Genomic DNA, 27,724 nt, shown 5'->3' with positions numbered 1-27,724 from the left:
GTTAGGAAGGAGGGGGTTCCTCTGAGGTACCAGAAGATCAGAAAGAGCCCTTAAGCTGGGACTCTAGACACTAGTACTAGATCTGGCCCCCCTAGGAAGCCCATCTCTCTGGCCCTCAGCATCCCTGTTTGTAAGAAATGGGGGAGAAGGGTTGGAGCAGAAGGGGTAATCCCAATCTGCCGCTTTTTAAGAGCTGTTTCAAGTGAAATGATGAACATGCCCACTGAAAATGGGAATCCTTCTACCTGCCCTGGATTAGTTTTCCAGCAAGTCCAGAAGTCACTATGTAGAAAACACCTTTCACGGTGCAGGTGATTAAAAAATAGAATATTGAAGTTCTGCATAGTATGATCTCAGTACATGGTGGGAGCTCAATGCATAGGGCACACAGTTAGGTGCCCAATTAGTGTAAGATTCGAGTTTTCCATACTGAGTTTCTGAATAACCAATGAGAACATAGACTCTGCAGCCAAGATGTCACACATGTTTACTAGGTCTATGACATAAAGTGGATTCATTAAGTGTTCCCATCCTCAGTAGCAACATGAGGGTAAATAATCCATGAGGGATGTAACCCATGATGGTGTAAGGATGAAATAAAATTAAGTACACACCGTGCCTCATGCATAATGCTTGGCCCTGGCTAAGTGCTCAGTACATAGTATCACTCTACTATAACAATAATGCCATTATTATCCCTTCACTCTCTTGCCAGGTAGCAGGGATCCTGAGTCTGGACTTGTCACTGAGCTGCCTCAGATCTCCGTCAGGCCTCCTGCACTTCTGCAGCCTGTGCACAATGCCGCTACATCCCCTGGGCTGCTCCCTCTCACCTCCCGGTATGTGCTAAACAGTTTACCAAGCAGCTTCAGACTCATTAACATCTAATCAGTACTAATTGGTTGCGATTTAGCAGGCCAGGCTCTGGAAGAAGTTGTTCCAGGGCCAGGTGGCTGCCAGAATCCCCACAAAAGCATATCCCTGGCCTTTGGGGACCCGCCACCGGGTGCGTGGGAGAGGGAAGGGCAAAGTTGGGTCCTCTAAGAAACGTGCCTTTCCAGCTCTAAGGCAGCCACAGGACCTAAGCACTGAATGACAGGTTGAACAACAGGTTGATTAAGCATGGATCCATTCAACACATTTATTGAGCACCCACTATGTTTCAGGCACTGTGCTAGATGCTGGAGATACAACCATGAACAGAATAGATGGTTCCCTACCCTCATAGAACTTAGAATCTTGTGGGAAGGTATACCAAAAAGCAAGTGAAAAAACTCACCAAATTGATGGTCAGCATTTATTGAGCACCTGCTGTGTTAGGCTCTGCCCTCCTGGATGGATCTTCTATTATTATTATTCCAATTTTAGGGAAAACAAAAATGAGGCCCAGGAAGTTGGCCCAGTGACCCAGAATTTGGTAAGTGGTAAAGCCAGAACTCTCAACCTCAACCATCTGCCACAGAATGAACAGCCACCAGACATCGAGATGGTAGCTTCCAACTGAGTTCTCCCAGACTAACCTTATAACACATTGTAAACAAGCAAAATGATGACCACCAGCTGCTCCTAGTGTTCCAGCTGCATTCCAAAGCTAGAGAATAAACATTTCCGAATATGGAGTAATTCAGCCAACTAAGGCAGGCTCTATAGCACCAACAGAAGCAGAGTAGAATATATTGGACAGGTATCACATGGTCCGTGTTGTTTTCTCAAGTACGCTTATCTAGGTGCACATAAGCACAATTTGCATAATGAATCTCCAAAGTCAGCATTATGGTTATAACTTTATAAATGAGGAAGCTGAGGCCAAGATTTGTTTAGTAGCCTGGCAGAAATCTTAAAACCAGTAAAAAGACATACCAGGATTTGAACACCAACGGGAGCCCATTTTCAACTATTACCACTGATGGTGAATATTAAAAGTCCTCAATAGCCCTGACTTGTGTGGCTCAATTGATTGGGCATTATCCCATACAACAAAAAGCTGCCAGTTTGATTCCTGGGTTGTGGGTTTGATTCCCGGTAGGGAGCAGCTGATGGATGTTTCACTCTCACATCAATGTTTCTTTCTTTTTCTCAATAAATCAACCAAAAATCTTTTTTTTTTAAGTCCTTAACAACCATTAATGAAAAAAAAAATAGGTATCATCCTAGATAATAAAGAAATAATATGCAAACTGACCATCACTCCAACACACAAGATGGCTGCCCCCATGAGATCAAAGATGGCTGTCCCCATGTGGATGTAACATGGCCACCACACAAGATGGCTGGCAGGGGAAGGCAGTTGGGGGCGACCAGGCCCATAGGAGAGGGCAGTTGGAGACAACCAGGACTGTATGGGAGGACATTTAGGGGCAATAAGACCTGCAGAGGAGGGTAGTTGGGGGCAACCAGGCTGGTAGAGGAGGGCATTGGGGATGATAGGGCCGGCAAGGGAGCAGTTAGGCATTGACCAGGCTAGCTTTGGAGGGGTTAGGGAGTGATCAGGCTGGCATGCATTAGTGGTAAGGGGCAATCAAGTAGGCAGGCAGGGGAGCAGTTGGGAGCCAGCAGTCCTGGATTATGAAAGGGATGCCCCAGACTAGAGAGAGTGCAGGCTGGGCTGAGGGGCAAGACCCCCATGCACAAATTTTGTGCACCCTACCTCTAGTGGCATTATAATACCAGAGAGCATTCTGGTATTTACTATTGCCCTGGTTCAATGACCGCTGATGAGATGAAAGTTTTCAAAGTATGTTGCTATAAACAGGCACTAATTGGGCCAGGTGACCCTGCAGACAGGTATAATATGAATGGTAGCCAGTACACACATTTCCTTCGGCTGTGCAGAAAGGTCTTTGACGTATGGTGTCTCAGCTTATCCCTCAGCAGCCTGGGAATTGAGTATTGGTGCCATTTTACATACAATAAAAATGAGATCCCCAAACAGAGAAAACAATACTGACAAGTATTTATTAAGCATATGCAGTATGCCAGGAACTTTGCACATTATGACCTTTAATCCACTCATATGAAGCTGCCATGGTGCCCATTGTTCAGAAGAACAGACTGGAGCTTGGAGAGGTTGAATGACTCACCAAATGTCACATAGCTGGTCATCAGAGCCAGAATTCCAACCCAAAGACCTGCTCTCAACCACCATGGCATCCCACCATTTCCCAGGAGCTCAAATTAAGCCCATCAAACTTCCATCAGCTATCTGCCAGGTCATTTGCATTTGGGGCTCATTATACACTATTGTGAAGACTTTATTAATGCCACACACAGTTCTAAGCAAAGATGCATTTCAGTCTCTGCTAACCTATGTCCTCAACATCTCTTCTCTGCCTCCTATTGCCTACTAAAAATCGCATAACCATGGTGGGCCTGCCTTTCAGAGACTTGCATTCTGCAATCCCATTCAAGACTCCGAGTTTGAGTGGGAACAAGACAAGAAGCCTAAACAATACCGTGAAGGCCCATATTCAAACATAACCCCAATTCTCTCCTCGTTGAAGAGGCGGGCACAACAGCTTTCCCACTGTTTAGCTATTATTTTATGTCCAGTAAGAGTCACTGAGTGGCAAAAGAGACCATTTGGAGACACAGAATAGCTATTTGGTTGGTTGGTTGTTCATTTTTGGGGGAAATGAAATAAGCTTTTAATTCAAATACAGCCTCCAACAAAATCACCCAAGAGTGAATGAGAAGGAAGTAACAGTTCAAGTGGAGAGAGGCTGGAGAGGCCGAGGGTTATGGATAGGAGAACCAGAAAGAAGGAAGATAAGAAAAAGAGGATGGTGCGGGGAGAAGAATAGACAGAAATGGCAGAAGGTGGAGAATAGAAGAGAAAAAAGAGAGAAGAGAGAAAATTGAGAGATGTGAGAGAGGAGAGGGGCTACTGAGGAAAGGAAATTAGTAGAGGTGCAGCCAAATCATAGAATTTCCTTGTTTATATAAACTCGTGGCCCACGTTTAACAAAAGGTGCTCAAACTTGCCAAATGGGGGAAGCAACAGGACTTCTGGAAAGTGTTTAAGTAAGGAGGCCACAGAGCCTTCTAACCTGGTTCCAGGAAATAACAGTTTGCCCCGGGGGTGAAAATAAAGGCACAAGAAGTAGCCTATTGGGTAGGGTCCACTCTAGGGTGTTGGCAAAAGCCATTCCCCAGGTGTGTGGCCTGGCGGGGAGAGGCAGGCTAGGGTGCAGGGCTCACCGGTGGACATACAGCCTTGCTTCAGAGAAACCCTGCTGCAAACCCTGGAGACTTCCAGGCTGGGGCACTGGACAGGGTTGCAATGACGTAACGTGCTTGAGGCAGTGGAAGTTTCCTCCAAAGGAAAAAGAAAGGCAAACGGCCTGAGCAAGTCAGGCAGAGCAAGCTGGCAGCCAGAGAACTGGAGTCAACCTCCAGGCAGCCTCTCTGGCTCCCACGGTGCTGTCTGGCTCTGCATCATCGCTGTGCTCAGTCCAACCTCCTTCCTGGTAAGAGAAGCTCTGTGCACTCATGGCAGGAAACACAGAAAAAACAAAAACAAACAAAAAAAAACAACACAGCAGCAGGAGGAGGATGCAAAGAAGACTTGCAGAGCCATTCCCCCAGGGGCAGCCACCAGGACAGGACTGCTCAGTGGTTAGGAGCTGACTTCAGATCCAGACCCGGGTCCTCACTAGGTAATTTAAGTGAATGACTTGGGCTAAGTCACTTCACTTTCCGGACTCAGTTTCTTCACCAGTGTGACAGCCGGTTCCGGAATGTGAACAAATAAAGTAAAATGCTTGCGGCACTGTCAGTCATGCACAGGAAAGCTATTGACATCATTTACTACTGCTATTTGAATCGATTTCCTTTCTTTTTTCTCACTGCATAGCAACGTGGTCTATGCAATGTACACAACACAGTCAGAAGGATATTTCCAGGCCACAAAGTAAACAATGATAATATTTCCTATCTTCATCAGGTCCCTTTCCCTCTGATCCAAGAACATTAGGGCCCATCTCTGACTCTTCCTTTCTCTCCTAAAGATGCCCTGCCTGGCTGCACAGTCCACCGTGTGCAGAGCACACGGAGAGAGAGCCACCAGCAGGCATGAACCCTGGCAGCTCTGAACAATGGCTGGAAAAGCCACCACTTCACTCAACCAGAGACATGTCAAACAAGAACCGGCCTGTTTTCTCTCTCTTCCTTCCCCTCACCAACAACAACTAGGGAATGTGAAACTGGGTTCTCATTTTGCAGGTGGCCAGGTGGAATCCCATCTCTGAAACAACCTCCACAATCCAGCAGCAGGGTGGGAGCCTGGCCGCCATTCCCTGTTCTGCGCTGGCCAGCCATGTGAGGTTGGCGTGTCTCTGGAGGATTCCACCGGCCACCTGCAAAATGGAACAACGAATCCTGCTCTTGTCACCAACCAGTGCTGCCCTGAGAATCAGTAGAACACTTTGGAGCATTTCTTGGCTTCCAGGGAGAGGGGGGAGGAAACTTAGCGAGGCAGGAGGAGCCCTTGCTGGCATGGTACTGGAGGCGCTGAAGTTATTAAGGTCAAATCTTATAAGGTCTTCTCACCAAATCAGCAAATTGGCATTTATTGTGTGTCCTAAGTGCTTTATATATTAACATATCCAGCTCTTGTGACCTATCATTATCCCCACTGCATAGATGAGGAAACTGAGGCATGGAGGAGAGAAAGGACTTTCTAATAGATGCACAACTAGAAAGTGGTGGATTGAGGGTTTGAACCCAGGCCTTCTAACTGCAGTCCATGCTCTGAACCAGCATGCTGCAGTAGAACCTAAATTCAAATGACAAGTGAAGATACTGAAAGAGGTTTAGTCACATGTTCTGCCAGACTCCCAGCAGGAACTCCTAACATAAAGCCTCTGCTCACATGAAACAATATCCAATGTCCTTTCCCAATGGGGAGCCCCGACCTCATCACCGCCCCATGCCCCCCAGCACACCAGGCTCCCTGGACACCCCGATGCCCAACTGGTCTGCACTTCGGAGTGTAGTTCACCTTGCGCTCCTGGGCATATGCTTATACCTGCACTGGATGTATTTCTGGCACTTTCTCAAGTGCACATGCCTGCTGCCACCTGTCTTGACAACCCTGGGCTGAAATCCAAGTCCATCAACATTTACCAAGATTCTACCACATGGAAGTCTGCAGAGAGCAGAGGTTACAGAATGAGGCTTTGGTCAGAGGGGCCTGGGTTCGAATCCTTCATCCATCATGCACTCTGTTAACCAATATTGAGGAGCCCTGGCCCTGTGATCAGGCTACTATACATTCAGAATATCAAGGGGAACCCAAAAGAAGGGGTGCTGCCAGGAACTCAAAGCCTGGTGTGAGAAACTGACACAAAGACAATAAACTCATAAACAATAAAAATGCCAAGGATGGAAATAAGTGGGTGGTGTGGTAGGATAAAACTGAGAGTGGAGGGTTGGAGAGGTCCTTAAAATAGAACATAATCTGCCCTTGACAAGTTTCATGCCTTTGGCAAGTCTCTCAATCCCTCCAAGTGACAGTTTCCAAACCCTGGAGTGGTGATGGTAACATCTACTGCCCATGTAATATGCTCAGAATGAAAGCTCTGCTCTTATGAAGCCAGGAGCAGGGCATCCAAGGATGAACAAGACACCGTGTGCAATCCAGGAGGGGAGACAGGCTACATGAAAGCATGAACCACTAGCATTAAGGGGACACCATCATCGGAATCTCCAAAGCGCTGTCCCTGTTCCTCCCTACGCAGCCTCTGTGCACTGAGTCCAGGCTTAGTCACTGCCATACGGGTGAGTCCTCCAGCTCGTCCAGCCCAGCATCCAACCACAACGAAAGCAGGCGAGAGGCATTTTCCTCCTCCCACCTTGAGGGAAATGGACTTTCTGCCCCCTCTTTCTTTTTTTGCTATCACCCCAGGCCAAGCAACCAGCAAGGAACGCCTGCTAGGAAACCTCATAGAGAGGACTGGAACCTTGGCATAGACGAAGGTCTTCAGGAAGCCTGGTTGCCAGTGAGAGCTGGGATTAGCGGCAGAAAGGGCAGACAGTTCTCGTCCTATGTGACCACATCCTATTGTTCCCAGAGACAACTGCCCATTCCTTCTGTGCCTTCAGGCTGGGTCAGGGATTGGGAGGGTTTAGCAACCTGAGTCATAGCTGGCTCAGATGGGATCCAGGCTCTGGGGAAAAGAATCATGACTTGCTGGCTAATGGTCAAGGTCAAGAGATAAAGGAGTCACTTGTCTTTAAATAGTCTCAGGAGAAAGAAAACTGGTGTTATCTATTCAAGAGATTGCATTCTTGAAGATTTCCAAAATCTAGGTATCCCCACCATATACACACACATACTTTATATATGTATATACATATGTGTTCATACACTCATGTAGATACACACACAGAAATATACAGATATAAATATGTATGTATATAGACATATCCATACATACGCATGAAAACATACAAATAGAGGGATATATGTATATATGCACATTTGTATAGAAAGAGACACTCACAATATATATATAGAGAGACAAGCATGTATGTATATTTAGAAGCACGCACCCATGTACTGCTGTTGTAGCATTAACTCTAAAATAATCTTTAGTAGTTCTCCATGGAGAAAAAACTTATCCTAGCCTTAAGACCTCTACAATCTGTTCTCATCCTCCTTATGTCCAGCCATTCCTTTCTTTGACATTTACACTTCTCTTTGCATATTTTTGTTGTTGTTATTAATCCTCAACCAAAGATATTTTTCCCATTTATTTTAGAGAGTGGGAAAGAGAGGGAGAGACACACAGAGAGAAACATTGAGGTGAGAGAGACACGTCAATTGGTTGCCTCCCTCATGCATCTGGACTGGAGCCAGGATCGAGCCTTCAACCGAGGTACGTGCCCTTCACTGGAATCAAACCCACGATCCTTCAGTCTGTGGGCAGAGACTCTAACCACTGAATCGAACTGCCTAGGGCTCTTTGCATACTCTACACAGGTTTTCTGTCCCCAGCTGCCATCATTCAAAAACCATCTTTAAGATTTCTGCTTTATCTGTGAACCACCCATTTTATTAATAACCTAATAGTTTAAGAATTAAGTTTAGTTTTCAGTTAAATCCATTTATTTTGACAGATACTTTTATTCACAGCATCATAAACGAATTACCAGTATCATTCGCCATGACAGAAAGGCAGCCGTACAACTCAATACAAAGGCTGTAACACAATGCTGGTGACTTCCAGCTGGAGCGGGAGCCGGCCAAAGGCCTTCAGCCAGAGACCTACTGACATTTTGTCAAGACAGGAAAAGCTGGTGCTGGAGGCATGATATCTCCGACTAAGACTTTCTCCTTGACATAATCTACAGAATGGGAAAAGAATTTCACAGGAGGTGGGTGATTCTGTTGATTGAGCCTGGTGTCGGTGTGACCCCTCCATTCATCAGGAACCAGCCCACACGTTGAGAAATAACCTTTGCGTATCAGTGATTTGCTGGCTGGGAGCAACCAATTTGAGTGTCACACAAACAAATGACACATTGATGCTTCGTCCTATAGTAACGGTCCTGAAATGCCTTCTAGGGGGACCCATTAAGTACAAGCTCATTCTGGCTTTCCAATCTTTTAAACAGAACATGCTAGCTTCATTCCCCACCTTTCACTGGGTGTCTGCACTTCCCGTCCCCCCACCTCCTCCTCCCTGTAAACTGGACTTCCCATGTTTCCTCTGAATGAGTCTCATGCTTCCACACCTCCTCACCTCTGCTCCATCTAAAACGCCCTTCCCCAGCTCCTCCTACAGCCTTGCCCATCCTTCAGGTCACATCTCAAGTGTCACTCCCCTACGAAGCTTCACCTGCCTTCCCCACGGTCTCACATGCCCAGGCCAGTGGCCTCAAACCAGAGCATCCTTCAGCACCCCCGGGAGTCTCTGATGCAGGGGGGTTTCAGGGAAAAGCCCAAGGGTCTGCATTCCCAGGGGGTGGGATGCTGCTGGCCTGGTGCCACACTTTGTGAACCTCCGCCTCCTGCTTTCAGGTAAGAGTGGTGACTGAATGACTGTTCTCTCCTCTCTTGTGCTACTGAGCTCAGAGGGCCTATCTGAAATACTCCAGGACCTCGCCCTTTTAAATCCCTCTGTCTACCCTGATGTATTAGTCCTTAGGGCTGAGGGAGCAAAGGACCCCAGGCCAGGTGACTTAAACAGAGAAATTCATTCTCCCACAGCTCTGGAGGCTGGATGTCCCCAATCACAGTGCCCACAGGGCTGCAGGGCTGGGCCCCTCCCAGGGCTCTGAGACCTAGCCCATGCCCCCGCCCGCTCCTGGGAGCTTCAGGTCTGCAGATGGCATTCTCCCATTTATGCCAGAATGAAACTATTAGCACTTACTATTTTTAAAAATGTAGATGTGCTTCCCATCCTCCTCCTCCTGTGAGTATCTGACTCTGTCCAGATGTCCCCTTTCTATAAGGACACCAGTGATTTTGAATCCAGACCCACTAGCAGCCCCATTTGAACTTGGTTACCTCTGTAGACTCTATTTCCAAAAAAAAAAAAAGGTCACATTCTAAGGTCCTGGGGGGTAGGACTTCCACATATTTTTTTTGGGGGGGGGACATGCAATTTAACCCATAACACCCTGTCACATAGCACCTCTAACCCCCCGGAGGACCCAGGCCGTAGAGACAAACAGCTCATTTGCCTTGATGACACATCACCTCACAGATGTCCCTCATCCCTGGCCCAAGCGTCAGAATTTGGGCTCCCGGAGAATTCTGCTCGGGTTAGCAAAAGTGCATGGCTCGCATTGTTATGCAATGTGCTGACCTGGTTGGTGAGTTAATGAAAGGGCGTTGGTAGCCATGTAGAACTTTGGATGCTCATTTCACCGCTTTTCTCTCTGTGTAGCTTCTTCTTGATAGATAACAAAATGGCCCTGTTATGTAACTGCATGCCATTGCACTGCACTAACTAAACGGACTCTAAGCCCTTCTGTTGAGCACAGTGATTGCTCCTCCGCCCGCCTGGCCTAGAGCTCCATGCCAGGGTCCGGCCCGGCCCCCTCCATCTCACACACATTCAGCATCCACAGTGATGGTCCTTACAAGTGTATGTGACCACTGATTGAAATGATTTAACCCTCTCCTTCCATCCTAAAATCATGTCCAACAGGCAAAGGTCTTCTTTCATCTGCATGTGACAACTTCTCACTCCTCTGTCTCATCTCCCCTCCCCCACAGCTAGCTGTCCTTGCAGACAGGCCCAGGTCCTTGCAGCGCCTCTCAGTCCCCATCACATTCCTTGGAATGCCTTTCTATCTCCCGTGCCTACACCAGGCTTTCTGAGCCTCGGCACTGCGGACATTGGGGCCTGATAACTCTGCCTTGTGAGGGCTGGTCTGTGCATTGCAGGCTGGTCAAACCTCCTGCACCTGCCTGATGCCAGGAGCAACAACTCCCTACTGTCAAGTGTCCCCTGGCCTAGATAACCCCACTGGTCCTTTAAAAATTAGGGTGGTGTCACCTCCTCCTAAAAGCTCTCTGGCCCTCCTCCAGGCCCCACAATGCCATGTTTTTACCACCTCCCTCACACTGCAAATTCTCTGTATGCTTACTTTAGGTCTCCCCCAAATCAGACTGGACCATGTATGCTTCTATGTTGTGCCCTCAGTACTAGCACAATACCTGCCAAACTGGGTGCACTCTTGTGTTGTGTTTACAGACCAAATAAGAGAAAAGGTGAGAGAGTGGATAAGAAAGGGAGAGAAGGGGGATGGTCTTGCCCCCTGGTGCCAGGTGGAAGAAGGTCTCACTGCCTCCAGCATTTTCTTATCTGTTCCCATGCTCACCACTCAGCTCACCACTCAAAGGTGAACGAGGATGCACAGGGACCATATATGAGTCGCACTCCAACTAGCACCAACCCTGCTCTCTATCCCTCAGGTCTCAGATAAATATTCCTTTATTAAAACCATAGTCACTGTGTTTTCTTTTTAAACTTTAAAAGATGAGTTTGGGATGTTTTGGGGAGTTTTTTGTGGGTTTTTGTTTTTTGGGTTTTTTTAAGGCAAGAAGCTAAAGATTGCTAAAGCTAATCTCCCAGATGTAGGCAAGGAACAAGGCTTATCAATGCTGCGACCTACAGAACAGCGGGGCAGACGAGCCGAGCTACAGAGGGACCAGGCTGGAGGGGCCAGCAGAACCTTCCAGAAAAAGACCCTGGCGCCAGTGCCCTGGAGTGGCCAGCTCCTGGCCCCTCAGCTAGTGGGAGGAGACTATCTTTCAGAAAAGCTCTGAGAATAGAGTGATAGGCAGACATCTGCCCGCTCTCTCAGCTATGAAAGAGCCAGGCTGAAGGAGAGAGAGAGATCACACACTCAGCACACATACAAACTCATAAATTCACACAACACAGATACATGCATTCATACCCCCACACACTACACATACATAAAACACATATCACAGGCAAACTGTAAACCCTCTGTCTCAAAAATACACATAAAAACACATCACAGGCAAACTCTGACACCTCTGCACACACACTGACACACACACACACACACACACACACACACACACACACACAATGCATCCTCACATTTGTGCTTCTTGCTCTGCTCCTCCAAAAGCCATCTGGACATTTAGACACAGAATGAGGGAGATGCCACTGTAGGAGGAAATGCAGTTGTGGAGAGAGATGCAGCTGTGGGGAAGACGGAGCTGTGGGGGAGATGCAGCTGTATGAGAGAGAGCTGTGGGGGAGATGCAATTGGGGGGGGGGAGATGGAACTAAGGAGGAGATGCAGTTGTAGGGGAACTAGACCTGTGAGGAGATGCAGCTGTGGAAGGAGATGCAGCTGTAGGGGAACTAGAGCTGTGGGGGAGATGCAGCTGTGGAGGGAGTTAAATCTGTGGAGGAGGCTAGGAGGTCCCACACTGCTCCCTGAATAGACCTGAATAGACATTTCTCCAAAGAGGTCAAGAGACAAATGAAAGAATGCTCAAAATCACTAATCATTAGAGAAATGCAAGTTAAACCACAATGAGGTATCACCTCACACCTGTCAGAATACGCACAGCCCATGGATATGTGCAATAGAGTAGTGAAGATCTGAGAAGGGGGAGGGGCGTATAGGGGCTGGGAGGATAGGGATAAGGGGGCGGAGAATGAAATATACCTATACTACTATCAATAATTTAAAAGCAAGACAAAAGAGTAAATTTAATTTTTAAAACCTCACCTCTTTCATGACACCTTCCCAGTCTTAAAGGCTAATTTTTACAAGCTAGTATTCTAAAGCATAGCCTATCAAAGGTACAACGCAGAGTAGGAGTTCCAGGGGGAGAAGTGCACTAAGTAAATCTTAATAAATTTTGAATCATATTTTCAGTGCACTGGGTGGGGTGTGGGCTTGATAATTAGAGAGCATCTTCAGTAAAGTTTCAATAAAATGACAAATTCTTTTGTAAAGAGATTACTCACTCTGCTGTACCTACTCCCTACAGCTAAATTATTATTATACAAAAGCCTGGCTTTGAACAAGCTAGACATGTTTCTTAAGGCAAGACGCTGTCCCCACATTCTTTGAAGCACAAGTATCCCTTAGGCGAGCACTCTCTCTTATGAGCTAAGGTCTTCTGAGGGGTCGCTTGATGTCTCTGAACTTGTTTCTTTCTCTGTAAAATGAAGAAAATATTGTCTGACTCCCAGGAATGGAATATGGATTAATACAGAGGGGTGGGGGTGGGGGGAGAGAGAGAGAGAGAGAGAGAGAGAGAGAGAGAGAGAGAGAGAGAGAGAGAAAGAAAGAATATTAGGTGGTCAATAAATGCTAGCTAACACTAGCTCTTCCCCAATTCCCATCTCTCACTGTGAATCTAACCCTTTCCGTGGAGCCCAATTCAAATCCCACCTCCTCTTCTGGAAGTCTCTCTATGAATGTGCTCATTGGAAGAAAACCATGTCCTTCTGGAATCCACACCCACGCTCTGGCACTTCAGCTAATCTCCCTCTTTACCAGGTCCAATCTAACTCATCCCGTGCCCCTTCGGTGCCCAGAACAATGAGATGCACCAGGAGGAGCTACAAGTGGGGTATTTATGTTAGTAACTGCAATAGCATGGCAGACCTTGTGGTTGGCTCCCAACATGCACCCCACCCCTGGCCACCAGGTAAGTGTTCTAAGACAATCGGGGAATTTCTGGTGCAGCACTGATACCGTCCACAAAAAATGTAAACTCTTCCCCACCTTCATACGGAGAGGCCTGACCCCCTCCTGTGCACTCAGTGATTCACATCTAATGAATGGAATTTGGTGGAAGTCACAGTTTGTGACTTCTGAGATGAGATCAGTGAACACGCTGTGGCTTCCTTCTCTCGCTCTCAGCTCACTCTCGCTGGCGGAAGCAGCTGCCATAATGTGCAGACACTCAAGTAACCCATGGAGAGGTTCTCACAGTGAATGAGGGAGGCCTCCTGCCAACAGCCGTGTGAGTAAGCCCTCCTGGCAGCAGGTCCTCCAGCTCTGTCCATGGACTGAGCTCAGCCTGGCTCTGAACTCCTGACCCACAGAATCTGTGAGGTAGAAATGCTTGTTTCAAACTGCTAAGCTTTTTTGTTATTTGTTAGGCACCACTAGCTAGCATTCCATCAATACATGGCTTGGGAATTTGATCCAGTCTTGGACAATGAGGCATTGAGAGGAAGCTGCCAAGGGAGAGGGGAAGGCTTACGTACTCCCTCTTAATGCACAGGAAGGTCAATCTCTCTTCTGTGAAGTTTGTGTCTGGATACAATGCCCCAAACCTTAGAAATCTGTGAGTGAAGCCGCGACCAAGGATAGTAGGGTAGAGAGGAGGAAAGAAGCTGGATTCAACCTGGCTGGTATTGCTCAGTGGTCAGAGCACTGGTGTGTGCACGGAAGGGTTGCAGGTTTGATTTCTGGTCAAAGGTTGGGCTGCAAGTTCAATCCCCTTCCCTGGTCAGGCATGTGCAGGAGGCAACCCATCGATGTGTCTCTCACATGGATGTTTCTCTCTAAAAGTCAAAGGAAAAAATATTCCCAGTTGAGGATTACTGGTAACAGAAAGAGAAAGAAGCTGAGTTCCTGATGAGGATACTGAACCACTGAATCCAATGATCCCAAAGCTTGTTAAACTTCACAATTTCTGGTCACATGAAATAATAAATGTAGACATGGTATAAGCTATTTGGTCCTTCTGCCAAAAGCTAAACACATCTCAACTCATTCAAAGAGTAACATTTAATAGGCTACCTGTACTTACAATAGGCACTATCCTTGACACTTCCTATAGATTATATCTAAATTATCCAGATACTACAATGTAGGCATTTTTAAAATATATATTTTATTGATTTTTTTACAGAGAGGAAAGGAGAGGAATAGAGAGTTAGAAACATCCATGAGAGAGAAACACTGATCAGCTGCCTCCTGTACACCCTGCAGGGAGATATGTCCACAACCGAGGTACATGCCCTTGACCGGAATGGAACCTGGGACCCTTCAGCCCGCAGGCTGACGCTCTATCCACTAAGCCAAACCAGTTAGAGCTACAATGTAGGTATTAATACCCCTATTTTAAAGATGATTAAATTAAAGCTCAAGGAGGTTAAATAACTTGTCCCAAGTCACATAGCTATTAAGAGGCACAGCTGGGATTCAGCACATGTCTGTTGAACTCAACACACCATGCTGTTGAGCAAAATGGCATGCTGAAATAGCTCCTCAAGACAAATGCTAACTCCTTATTTTTGTGTGGAGTCCAACATGGCTCTCTGCCACAGAGCCTCCCCAAGCTGGACACGTCTTGGTGTGATTTCCCAATGCTCCCTCGAGAAGGTATTATTTCTCAGTATCCCACAAAGCACCACCAACCTTCAATTAGCTCAGCAGGGACTGCTTTTGCAACCACTCTAGCCCACGGCGAAGGCTCCCTGCTCTGAACCCCTACGGCACCGATAACTAGAATCACAGTTTAGTGCTAAGGGTTTTCAAATGGTTTGTCATCCTAACCTGCCCCATCAGCCCCGCTCTCTGTATCTTAAGATCTGACTCCTGTGCCAAATGCTTTGCCTGTTCAGCCCAAGTCTAGGTATCAAAGTATTAGGCACAGTATGGTTCCTTAATACGTATGCACTTTCACCCCTGTCTGGTCCATGGAAAGGGGCTACAGTATATTTTAAATCATGTCTACGTGGAATTTTGCTGCATTGAGAAGTTTGGCTTGACTGCCCTTCTTTAGGCCTCTTCTTTCCTCTATGCCTTAGCTCAATCCTTGTGAAGTCTGTCCTAATGCCATTCCTAAGCCCCCCAACTAAGTGGTTTTTCTAAGCTATCAGTGCGTTCTGCATAGATCTTTCATAAAACGAGCGTCCTATTGCTTTATGATCATCTGCTCTTGAAAAGCTCTAGGAAACCAGGTATGTGAAAAACTATACTTTCAATTGCCCACGTACCAATGGCGGGTATTCAGTGGGTGCTCAATAAATGTTAATGAAATGGACAAATGCATTTATCATTCAACTCATTCAACGGATAGCCAGTGTCTGCTGTGTTTCGGTAACAGTTAGCACAGGTCTCACCCAGGACACTGCAATTAGATGTTTGAGACTGTCTCCTCCATCGGACTTGAGTTCCCAAGGGCAGGGGATGGCCTGTTTTTCGCCACTTTGTCTCTATCATCAAGCACAGAGCACAAGACAAGCATTCCAATATTTGCATATAAATGTGTGATGACTGGTTTCTGTTTAGTTAAGCATTAAGTAGGTTACTGTTCCCCAATCAATGGCCAATGAATTATTGAACAATACAGAGAAACTGGTCTTGAATTAAACATTTACTGCACACAATCACCTGGCAGGAAAGAGTTCAAAGAGAACTCTTTTTAAAACACATTTCTGGGTGCCATTCATTGATGTGATAAGCTTTTTTGAGTCGGTGGCAGCTTCTAGCCAACCGGCCAAGGCCTCCCCTGGGCTCTTGCATCACAGGTTTGCAGGGTTTCTGCAAGGTTTGCTATGAAAACGCACCCTGGGAGTTCGAAACCAGAAAGTGGCACATTTGAAATTACAGTTCCCAAGAGAAATACAGGTACCCTCTCCCTGGAAATGATTATTTCCTGCCACCAAACAGAAGCCAGTTAAAAATGTTCCTCCTTCCCAGTATGTTTGCCAGGGGTCTCTGGCTCCCTCACATCCTTCGGCACAGCAGACCCCAATCGGGCCTCCTGGAAACAGGTCTGCACCATTCAGGCTGCAGAAGAGGGAGGTTCCGGGTGGGTCAGAGCTTCACCACCAATTAATCCTGACTGATCTCCTGCCAGCGGTGACATCCTATCCGAGGGCTTTGGCAGCAAGCCTGATGGAGATAAGAGATGCCAGACTGGGTCAGACCATGGTTCGCGCAGGCCGCACTGACAGCAGCAGCTAGAGTCCTTTTGTAAAAAAAGAGCTGCCTATGACATCAGCCACAAGAATGTGCAGAAGTCCTTCTGTCGCTGACGATCTTGGTGGTCCGTCGAACTTCTATGCCCTTCTCCCATGCTAATTCGGTCCCCATTTCGTCCAGGCATCTACCCTTCCCGCTGAAGCGCAGGATTAATTAAATCCTTTCTGCCCTACACCAGGGTTTCCCAGCCTCTGCACTACTGACATTTTGCACCAGATAATTCTTGGCTGTGGGGACTGTCCTGTGCATTATGAAATATTCTGTGCAGCCTTCCATGCTCCTACATGCTAAATACTAGACGTAACCTCCCCACAACCAGTTGTGACAAGAAAAGTTCTCTCTAGCCCTTGCCCTTGGGGAAGAGGGAGACAAAATTGTCCCCAGGTGAGATCCCCTGCTCTAAGCCAGTAGGGTAGCCCAGTAGTCCATAGCTTAAGACAGTGATTGGTTTAGCATTGAGCACGTGATCCAGTTTGACCAATGAGACCTGAGGGGGAACCATCTTAAGGGCTTTTTGAGAATTTTCTTTTCCATGCCTGTCTTATGAAATAGAAGGTCCCTCTTCTTTTTCTGGCTGCTGGCATGTCTCAATCTGGTACCAGGAACTGCAGCACTCATCCTATAGCCACTCTGAGAATGCAGCCAATGAAAAGATGAAAAGATTATTGTTTTTAAATCCATGTCTCCCCAGTTGCTGTAACCAACCCTAAGGCCACAGTATCTCAAGACTTTTTGTTACATGATATAGTAAATGTCCTTATCGATTAAACAAATGTGAGTTGGGGTTTTGTTATGTACAGCCAAAAATATACTAATTGATGTACCTTCCTATCTTCTTTATAACAAGCCCATTTTGCCTCTCCACTCATGAGTAGATCAAACACCACCTTCAAATGAATTCGGAAGCCGTGTTGGATAGAAGGGCCCTGGATTCACAGTCAGAGTTAAGTTCAAGCAGCAGGTCCACACACACACCTCTGTCATCTTCAGAAGTCACTTAATTTCTCTCACCTCTAAACAAAGGAAATACCATCCATTCTGTGCTCCTCTGGGGTTTTATGACGGTTACATGAGATAGTGCATATGAAAAAACGCCTGGTGGACACTAAATTACTCATGACTGTTATTTTATGTTCAGACCTTACCATCCTTTGAAAAGTGGCACATCTGTACATGCACCACCCAGCAATCAGATGTTCTGTTGACATGAATTAAAGCCTGACATTAAAGTAAGAGCTGTATCAACCTTGGCACCATTGACGATTCTGTGTTGTGGAGGCTATCCTGTGCACGTGCACGGTAAGAAATTTACAGCATCCCTGGCCTGGATCCAATAGATGCCGACAGCACTTCCTCCCCCAGTAATGACAACCAACAATGTCTCCAGACATCGCCAAATGGGGAACATTTGTCCCTGAAGGAAAAAAATTGACCCTCATTGAAAATCACCGGTATGGATGATGGAGATATACGTACAGACAAAACAATTTGCTTCTTAACCTCAAGTAACTTACATTCTTGCATAAGCAATCATTTATTTTTATACTATAAAATGACCACAACTGACATTAGCAGATAGATCATCAATATAGATTCAAATACGGACTCCACTCTCTATTAGCTTGGGGTCATTTACTGTCTAAATTCCAGTTTCCTCATCCAGAACATGGGGGTGATAAAGCCTGCCTCTCTGGAGCATTCTTAGAATTAAATAAGATAATGAGTGCCAAACACCTGACACAATGCCTCTCACCCCATCAGTGCCACCCAAACTCCCTCAGGCCTTCTTATCATTTCAGCAAGGCCTGCCTGACTCCCAACAGCTAGCCCCTGAGTCTTCATCAGAGAGCAACTCTGCAGATGCTGGGCCCCACATTGCCCAGACTCTTCTGACCCACCTGCAGATTTACCCTGGGACAGCCTGTAACTGGTGGCTAATGGGGATGGAGCATCAATACCCCAGCTCCCTCACTCCTTGGCAGTGAACCTTCTCAGGCAAGCGTTTTACACTGATGCCTAGAGCTTTCCTGCAGCATTAACTCTGTTGCCCACCGTGGTATCTGGCTGAGTGACATGGTCCTTGCTGAAACCTCCCCCTCCTTGCATCACCTCTCCTACCTCCTGCCAGTGCCCCAGCATACCCCAGGTGATCCAGTCCACCAAGTATTTAGTCAGGGCTTGTTGCTAGGGGAAACCCAACTGAGGTACTTTCCCCTTTAGTTACTGATTAAGATTCTAGACTCTAGAGCCATACTGGGTAGAGGCCCATTTTCAACATTTGTTAAGTTTTGTAGCTTGGACGAGTTATTTAACCTCTCCATGACTCCGTTTTCTTTATGTAAAATGGAGATGATCATACCTACTTCACAAAGTATTATAAGAACTAAATGAGTTAATATTTTTAAACACGTAAAATTATGCTGAATACCTAGTAAGTGCCATATAAGAAAGTATTTCTTTAAACTCCTTCATCATGAGTCCCAGTCTCCTTGACCACCTGGCTCAAGTTTCCAGCACGTGGGATTGCTGCCCACCGCCTCAAGCCAGCACATCAGAAATTGTTTGAGAATCTGATTTCTGAACACAGTCAACAGCAAGAAGAAAACTCCATTCACTTGCCCCAAGCACAACTCCAGCCTTCGCTGGCAAAGACATATGTGGGGACATGTTGCTTGCCAACGGCTTTGATTCCTGAACTTGAATTAACACTCAGAAAATGTGTCTGATAGGTCGGCATCTGTGGAATAATCCCTCTGTCCTCAAAGCAGAACAGGGATATCACTGTCCCCCAATGCTGACAGTCAACATGGTGCCCTGTCGAAACAGACTGTGAAGTGGGTAAGCAACAGTCCATCCTACAAGATGCCCACATCCCCTGGGCTAGTGCTCGCAGTGGTTCAAAATGCCTCAATCCTGCCAAAACCAGTTTGGCTCAGTGGATAAAGCAATGGCCTGTGGACTGAAGGGTCCCGGGTTTAATTCTGGTCAAGGGCACATACCTTGGTTGTGGCCACATTCCCAGTCGGGGGGGGGGGGGGGGGGGAGGAGGAGGGCTGTGCAAGAGGCAGCTGATCGATGTTTCTCTCTCATCGATGTTTCTAACTATCTATCTCTCTCCCTTCCTCTCTATAAAAAACCAATAAAATATATTTTTTTAAAAATGCCTCAATCCTAAAGGCTTTCTCTCCCCACTCCTTCTCTCCATTTCAACCACGTGGGGCTTCTATTTCCCAAAACCTTTCCACATTGCAGTTGGGCTATCAATGCAAGTTCCAGGGCCAACTTCTACAAAGCCCGATTCCTGCTGACATTGGGGAAAGAGCAGGGAGACTTCCCTGGCCCCAGCCCTGCCTGTTCAATATTCTTACCTCAGAAACTTACTTTCCCTCACCTGAGCTATCTGATTCCCAGTGGTTGCTATTCCCAAAGAGAGCCCCGGGGAAGGAAAATCTATAATAGTATTTTAATTTCCTGATATGTCACATCCCGTACAGAAATAGCCCTTTCAAAGCTACGAGGGCATCTTCGCAAATGCCCAGTGAATTTTAGTGAGTGTTACTATCCGGGAGGACCAAGATTTTGTTTTATGGGTGGAGAGGTGACTTTGAGGGGATGGGTTGCCTACTTATTTATGTAAATTTTATTTTTAACATCGATTTAAGGTTGTTTATTTTGTGCCATAAAGTGCGCTAAGCATTTTACACTCATTCGCTCTAATGTCACCTTCTCAGCGAGCCCCATCATGGCCTCCTTGTTTAAGGAGACCATTCACCTTCCCTCCTTGATAGTTCTTTGTCACACTTAGCACCTGCCAATATATTACATATCCACTCATTTATTTTGTCTCTTTTCCCTGATGAAAGCTCTATGAGGCCAAGAATTTTGTACATTTTTTGTGAGCAGTGCCCAGCTCATAGGAAGCATAAAATATTTGCTGAGTGAATCAATGAATGAATGAATGAATCTCTTGAAATCTTTCTGATAACCCAATAGAAAAGCCACATTCATCACACACCCATGCCATTATACCTGATAGGTAGAATAATGCCCACAAGATGTCTATGTTCTAATGCCAGAAACTTGTGAAGATGTTACTTTACCTGGCCAAAAAGACCTTGTAGATGCCATTAAGGATCTGGATATGGGATGTTATCTTGAATTATAGGGAAGGCCCAATGTCATTACAAGAATCCTTATAAGAGAGAAGCAGGAGGTTAGAGGAAGATGCTATACTGATAGTTTTGAAGACAGAAGAAGGGGCCATGAACTAAGGAATGAACACAGAAACCTCTAGAAGCTGAAAAAGGCAAGGAGACATACTCTGCTCTAGAGTTTCCAGAGAAACGCAGCCCTGCTTTTACACATCTGGATTTTAACAGAGTAGGATCCATCGTGGACCTATTCTTCCAAACCTATAACATACACACACACATACACATACACACACACACACATATATATGTGACTAATATACTAAGTGTCCAACCGTTGGACTGGTGGACTGTTTGACCATTCGACCAGTAGCTATGACGCACACTGGCCAACAGGGGGCAGATGCTCAACCCAGGAAACATGGGACAGACTGATGAATCTCAGAGAGAAGGAGGGAGAGGGGAGAGATTAACCCAAGATCTTATATGCATACTAGAGGCCCAGTGGTGGGGTCTCTCAGCCTGGCCTGCACCCTCTCACAATCCAGGACCCCTTGGAGGATGTCAGACTGCCAGTTTGGCCTAATCCCCTCAGACCAGGCTGAGGGACCCCCACTGGTGCACATGCACCAGACCAGTTTCAGCCCCATCCCCAAAGGTTAGGCCAAGGGAACCCACTGGCACTAATGGGGTCCCTTGGCCTGACCTGTGGGGATGGGGCCAAAATCAGCTCTATGACATCCCCCAAGGGGTCCCAGATGACAAGAGGGCACAGGCCATGTCGAGGGACCCCACCAGTGCACGAATCTGTGCACCAGGCCTCTAGTATAGAATAATAATAATGTGTAACTTTAAGCTACTACACTTTGGGTAATTTGTTATAGCATCAAAAGGACACTAATACACTCAATACTCAGATAAGGCAGCCAAGACTTGGGATTGTGTCCAAAATCCCACAGAAAGGTAAACGGAGGAGCATAGATGGAAACACAATCAGCCTAACTCTTTCTCTTAACTTCTGTACAAAGTCAGAGGATTGATGGTCAGATGAAAGGAAATTGGCTGCATGGAATACTGGCTCCTGGAGTGCTGGTGCTTTATACTGTGCTCACTCACTCTATAGTCACGTCAGCACCTACTATGCCTTTGGAGCATACTTTTTCCTGTGCATGGAATTTCCATCTCCCCGTTCAAATGACTGCAACCAGCAGTGAAAATGCTCAAATAGGAACAATACACTGCTCCAAATAGACCTCAGAGCCCAGTGTGGCAAAGTAATAAATGAGTAGCAATAAAACCCTGGGAAGGTAAATTTCCTGGGTGCAGAGATATTGTATTTTCACAGGTGTATCCCCAGAGTCTATATCAGTTCCTACCACACAGTAGGTACTCAATAAATATTTGCTCAATGAACAAATGAGTAAAGAGTAATTTAAAATATCTTTATGATTAGTTCTTGTTCTTATAAAGAACTTTTTTTCCAGCAAGTAACATTTCTTTTATGATTAAAAATTTCAATGTTTATGCAATCATCAATGCACAATATTGTGCTGTTTTGTTCTTGATAGTAAACTTGAAAAGACCATAAAACATTAGCAAGACAAAGGCCATGGAATTCACACAGTTTGTTTCTCTGTCTTTTACCCTTTTGTTTACAGAAAGCCCACTCCCTTCCTGGACCCCAACATAGCAAAATAAACTTGGACATACATAAGGTCAATGTTGCTTAAGCCTTCAGGGTTTATTTTGTCCCCCAGCTTTATTGAGTTATAACTGATAAATAAAATGGGATATATCTAAAGTATAAAATGTGATGATTTGATCTATGTACACATTCTGAAATGATTACCACAATCAAGTTAATTAATCTATCAATCATTTCATAGCGTTACCTTTTTTTTTTCTTGGTGAGATGGCTGAGATTACTCTTTTAGCCAATTTCCAGTACACATACAGTATTATTAACTTCTAGAGGTCCGATGCATGAAATTTGTGCACGGGGCTGGGGTGGAGAGGAGGTTCCCTCAGCCCAGCCTATGCCTTCTCACAGTCTGAGACCCCTAGCTCCTTATATCCTGCCTGCATCAGAGGCAAGAGAGACTCCCACCACCATTGCTGCACTTGTCAGGTGTGAGCCCTGCTTCTGGCTGAGCCAAGCTCCCCTTATGGGAGTGCACTGACCACCAGGGGGCAGCTCCTGCATTGAGCATCTGCCCCCTGGTGGTCAATGCGCATCATAATGATCAGTCATTCTGCAGTTCAGTCGATTTGCATATTATGCTTTTATTATATAGGATAATCATCATGATGTACATTTGATTCTCAGAAATTACTTGTCTTATAACTGAAACTTTGTATTCTTTAAACAACATCATCTCATTTCTCTCCATTTCTCAGTTCCTGGCGACCACAATTCTAGTCTGGGTTCTTTGTAGTCACAGTTCAAGTCTATGACTTCAACTTCTGTTTTTTTTAGATTTCACATAGAGATGTCATATACTACATTTTTCTTTCTCTGTCTGGCTTATTTCACTTAGCATAATGCCCTCCAGATTTACCCATCAAAGTATTTTTTAAAGTGCTCTAGGCATGCAAAACTAGAAGAGATTAATTCTGTCTTTGGTGTGTGTGCATAGCTGGAAGGGCAGGAAGGGAAGATATCAAAGAATGGACCATTTGAATTGAACTTTTCAAGATTCCTAAGATTCATTGAGGAGAAGGGACATTCCAGATAGAGGAACAGTGTGATTCAGACCAAGGAGATAGAAAAATACTGGAGAAAACAGAACATTCTAGGACCAATGCAGCTCTGGACAGGTGGCTCAGAAGAAAGGCAGAGAGACTGATCAGGTCCTACTTGGCCTCCAGGGCTGACTTGCTCCTCTCAGCCATGGAGGCAAGCTCAGATGTCCAAGCAGAAGGGTGACAGAGTTAGATACGTATCTTATAAAGGCTACATTGCAGCCCTATGGGTGTGGCTCAGTGGTTGAGTGTCCACCTGTGAACCAACAGTTTGATTCCAGATCAGGGCACATGCCAGGGTTGTAAGCTGGATTCCAAATAAGAGTGTGCAAGAGGCAGCTGATCAATGATTCTCTCTCATTGATGTTTCTATCTCTCTCTCTCCCTCTGTCTTCCTCTCTGAAATCAATAAAAATATGTTTTTTAAAAAGACTACACTTGCAGCAGGATGGACATCATTCGTTTCTCAGATCACTGTCAAATGCTACAAACAAACAAAAGAAACCTCTTTTGTTTGTGCCCAGAGATCCCAGCCTATCTGTTTAATTGAAGTCTTCAGTAGGAAAACTGCAAAATCATAATGGACTGAAAAATTAAGTCCCTTAAAGATTAGCATGCAGCCAGAATGTCACACGTGCCAAAAGCAATGTCTTCAGAAAATTCCAGAGGTTGTTAAATCTTACTGCGAATAACCAAAAGACAATTCTAGTGATAGATGTATTCTCCTATAATTTAAGATAATCCCCATTTGGAATAGGAGAGAAGAGGAAATTTAGTTTTCAAAGAGCCTATCACATTAAATTTTCCCATTAAGACCTGTGAGGTGGATGCAGCTTCACAGTTAAAAAGACTAAGGCTCCACAGTGGAAAACAGTATGGAAGTTCCTTGGGTATTAAAAACAGAACTACCATATCATCCAGCAAGTCCACTGCTGGGTATTCATCCGAAGGAAAGGAGAGCAGGATCTCAGAGAGGTGTATGCACTCCCACGTTCATTGCAATATTATTCACAATAGACAAGACAAGGAAACAATCCTGTGTGTCTGTCAACAGACAAATGGATAAAGAAGAAATGACATATACATGATGGAATTTTATTCAGTCACAAGAAAGAAAAACAATCCTGCCATTTGCAGCAACATGGATCAACCTTGAGGGTATTATGCTGAGGGAAATAAGTCAGACAGAGTAAGACAAATACTGCATGATCTCACTTATATGAGGACTCCAAGGAAGCTGAGCTTGTAGAAACAGCAGGTAGAGTGGCAGTTAACAAGGGCTGGGGTTGAGTAAATTGGAGGTATCTGGTTTAAGGGTACAAATATGCAACTAGTAGATAATGAAATCCTGGAGATTTAACCTACAGCATAGTGATTATAGTCAACAATACTGTATTAGAGATTTCAAAGTTGCTAGGAGACTAGATCCTAATTGTTCCCATGACAAAATATATATATATATATATATATATATATATATATATATATATATATAGTAATTATGTGACATGATAAAGTTATTAACCAACATTATAGTGGAAGTCATATTGCAGCAGGTAAATGTATCAACACACTGTAGACCTTACATTTACACAAAGTTATTTGTCAATTATATATCAACAAAGATAAATTTTCTTTTAAAAATCAGAGGAGGTTGAGTCAGTTATACCAGATTAGAGCTTCAATTTGAAGCTGAGAACTATAAAGCCTGTGCTCCTCTCCATATCTTAGCTCTCTATTACATTCAATATATATACATCCTATATAATAAAGCCCAACAACAGTTATGGCAGAATGACCAGAATGGCCAGTTGCTATGGCATGCACTGACCACCAGGGGGAATATGCTCAACACAGGAGCTTCCCCCTGGTGGTCAGTGCACTCCCACAGCTGGAGAGCCTGTCAGCCAGAAGCCAGGCTCTTGGCCTGGTGAGAGCAGCAGTGATGGTGGGAGCCCCTAGCACCTCTGCAGCAGTGCTAAGGAGTGATGAACCAAGCAGTAAGGAGCAAACAAGCGGGAGGTTAGGAGCAAGGGGTCTTACATTGGGAGAGGGATGTCCGACTGCTGGTTTATACCTGAATCAGACATTCCCCCAATGGGTCCCGGATTGTGAAAGGGCCCAGGCTTGGCTGAAAGACCTCTCCCACACACACAAATTTCATGCATCAGGCCTCTAGTACACACACACACAACACACACACACACACACACACACACACACACATTAGGAATGTCAATCAAGATATGTGATTGTTTCAGAGTTTTAAAACTCCACTGAATATCTTAAAATATGTCCCAAATAAATAAAAAAGCTACACTATGTTCAAATGTTGGTCTGCTCTAAATTAATCTACAAATTCAATAAACTTTAATCAATCAATTGAATCAATGGAAATTTTATATGACAAGCTAACTATGAAATTTATATATAAAGATAAAGGCCCATTAAAAGAAAATTATAAGACAAGGCAAAAGGACTTATCTTCTCAGAAATCAACTTGTACTATAAAGCTACATTAATGCAAAAAAAAAAAAAAAGAGAGAGAGAGAGAGAGAGAGAGAGAGAGAGAAAAGATAGTATAAAAAGACATGAGAATAAACAAGTCATTCAATGGAGCAAAACAGAGAATCTAGAAAGAATTATATCACTAAGGAATTACTGCAAAATTGTGAGAAAATGATAATATATTCAGCAAACAGTACTGAAGTAATTGCCTCTCCACATGAAAAGCAAATAAAATTAGATCCCTATTTCACAGCCTATACAAAAGATATTCCAGATAGTATAAATATCTAAATGTGAAAGGCAAAATGTTATATTTTAAAGGATCTATCTATCTGTCATTGTGGTAGGAAATGAGTTGTTGTTTTTTTAAAGATGCTAAAAGCAACATAAACCAAGAAAATGCACTAAAATGTTCTTTTTAAATTATTATTATGAGACCCTATAACTTAAGTTTAAAGAAAAAACTGGCTAAAGAATTCTTAAATACTTTCAATAGATTCAAAAGTTAGTATCCATGATACAGGAAAAAATACTCATAAATCAAGAAGATAAGTAATCATTCTGATAGAAAACCCAAATGGCCAGAAAATATGCTCAGTTTCCCAACTATTAGGACAATGCAAATTGAAAATAATGGTAAGATTCAATATTGCTCTTTCATATAAGCAAAAATGGACAAGACTAATAATACCAGGATTTGAAAAGAATATGAGAAAGTTGTTTTTCATTATTTGGAAGAATAAATGGGCTCAGTCATTTTGCAGAACAAATTTGCAATCTCTAGTGACATTGAATGATATCTAGCCCACAGCCTACGATTCAAAAATTCTACTTACAGATATATATTCTTTTTTTTTTTTATCCTTACCCAAGGATTTATATTTCGTGATTTATTTTTAAGAGAGAAAGTAAGGGAGAGAGAGAGAAACTTTGATGTGAGAGAGAAACATCAATGGGTTCCCTTCCTTGTGCACCCTGACCATGTATCAAGCATACAACCTAGGTATATACCCGGACCTAGAATCAAACCTGCAACCTTTGGGTGTACAGGACCATGCTCCAACCAACTGAGCCACCAGGCTATGGCCAGGTATATATTCTTAAGAAAAATCTCTCATAAGTGCAAGAATGTTCAATGGTTCATTGTTTGTAATAACAAAAAGGTGACTATTGTTCCAAATGTTTATACATTTGTACAACAGATACTAGACAACAGTTTAATTGACTAGAGCTAAACATAGATGAATCACAGAACCATACTATTGAATAAAAACAAGTTGCAGAAGGATACATACAATATAATATTGTTTATGAAAGCTTTAAAATACACTTCAGGTTTGCATACACCTATAGAAACACATGTTTGTTAGCTTCAGGTTAGTGGTTTCTCCTCTCATGAGGGAGAGAGGGAAATGGAATGAGGGTGGCAAGATTCAACAATGTCTTTATTTAAATATACACTGAGTGGCCAAATTATTATGATCTCTGAATGCATAATTATTTGGTCACTCAGTATATATTCTATATAATAAAAGGCCAATATGCAAATTATCCCCCCGACCAGGAGTTCAACCAGCAGGCAGGCCTGCCAACCACCCATGCCCCCTCCCTCTGGCCAGGCTAGTCTAATCCCACCCATCATGAATTCATGCACCAGGCCTCTAAAACACACACACACACACACACACACACACACACACACACACACACTGAGTGGCCAGATTATTATGTGTTCAGAGATCATAATAATCTGGCCACTCAGTGTATTTTTAAAATTTTTAATAAATAAAACAATAATGTTAACATGTTAAATCTGAATAGTTGGCACGTGGTGTTTTGGTATTTTATTCTCTAGACTTCTCTGTGTG

The 27,724-nt window shown here is 44.5% G+C and overlaps 1 protein-coding gene across 1 annotated transcript in view; it reads right to left on the bottom strand.

Annotated features, from left to right (window-relative positions):
* The window catches only part of GRIN2A (glutamate ionotropic receptor NMDA type subunit 2A), a 356,036-nt gene that overhangs the window by 225,103 nt on the left and 103,209 nt on the right, over window positions 1-27,724 (bottom strand). The window lies entirely within an intron of this gene.

Source organism: Pipistrellus kuhlii, unplaced genomic scaffold (assembly GCF_014108245.1).
Source record: "Pipistrellus kuhlii isolate mPipKuh1 unplaced genomic scaffold, mPipKuh1.p scaffold_m20_p_4, whole genome shotgun sequence".
Lineage (NCBI taxonomy): Eukaryota > Metazoa > Chordata > Mammalia > Chiroptera > Vespertilionidae > Pipistrellus > Pipistrellus kuhlii.
This window is presented reverse-complemented; position numbering and strand designations above follow the sequence as displayed.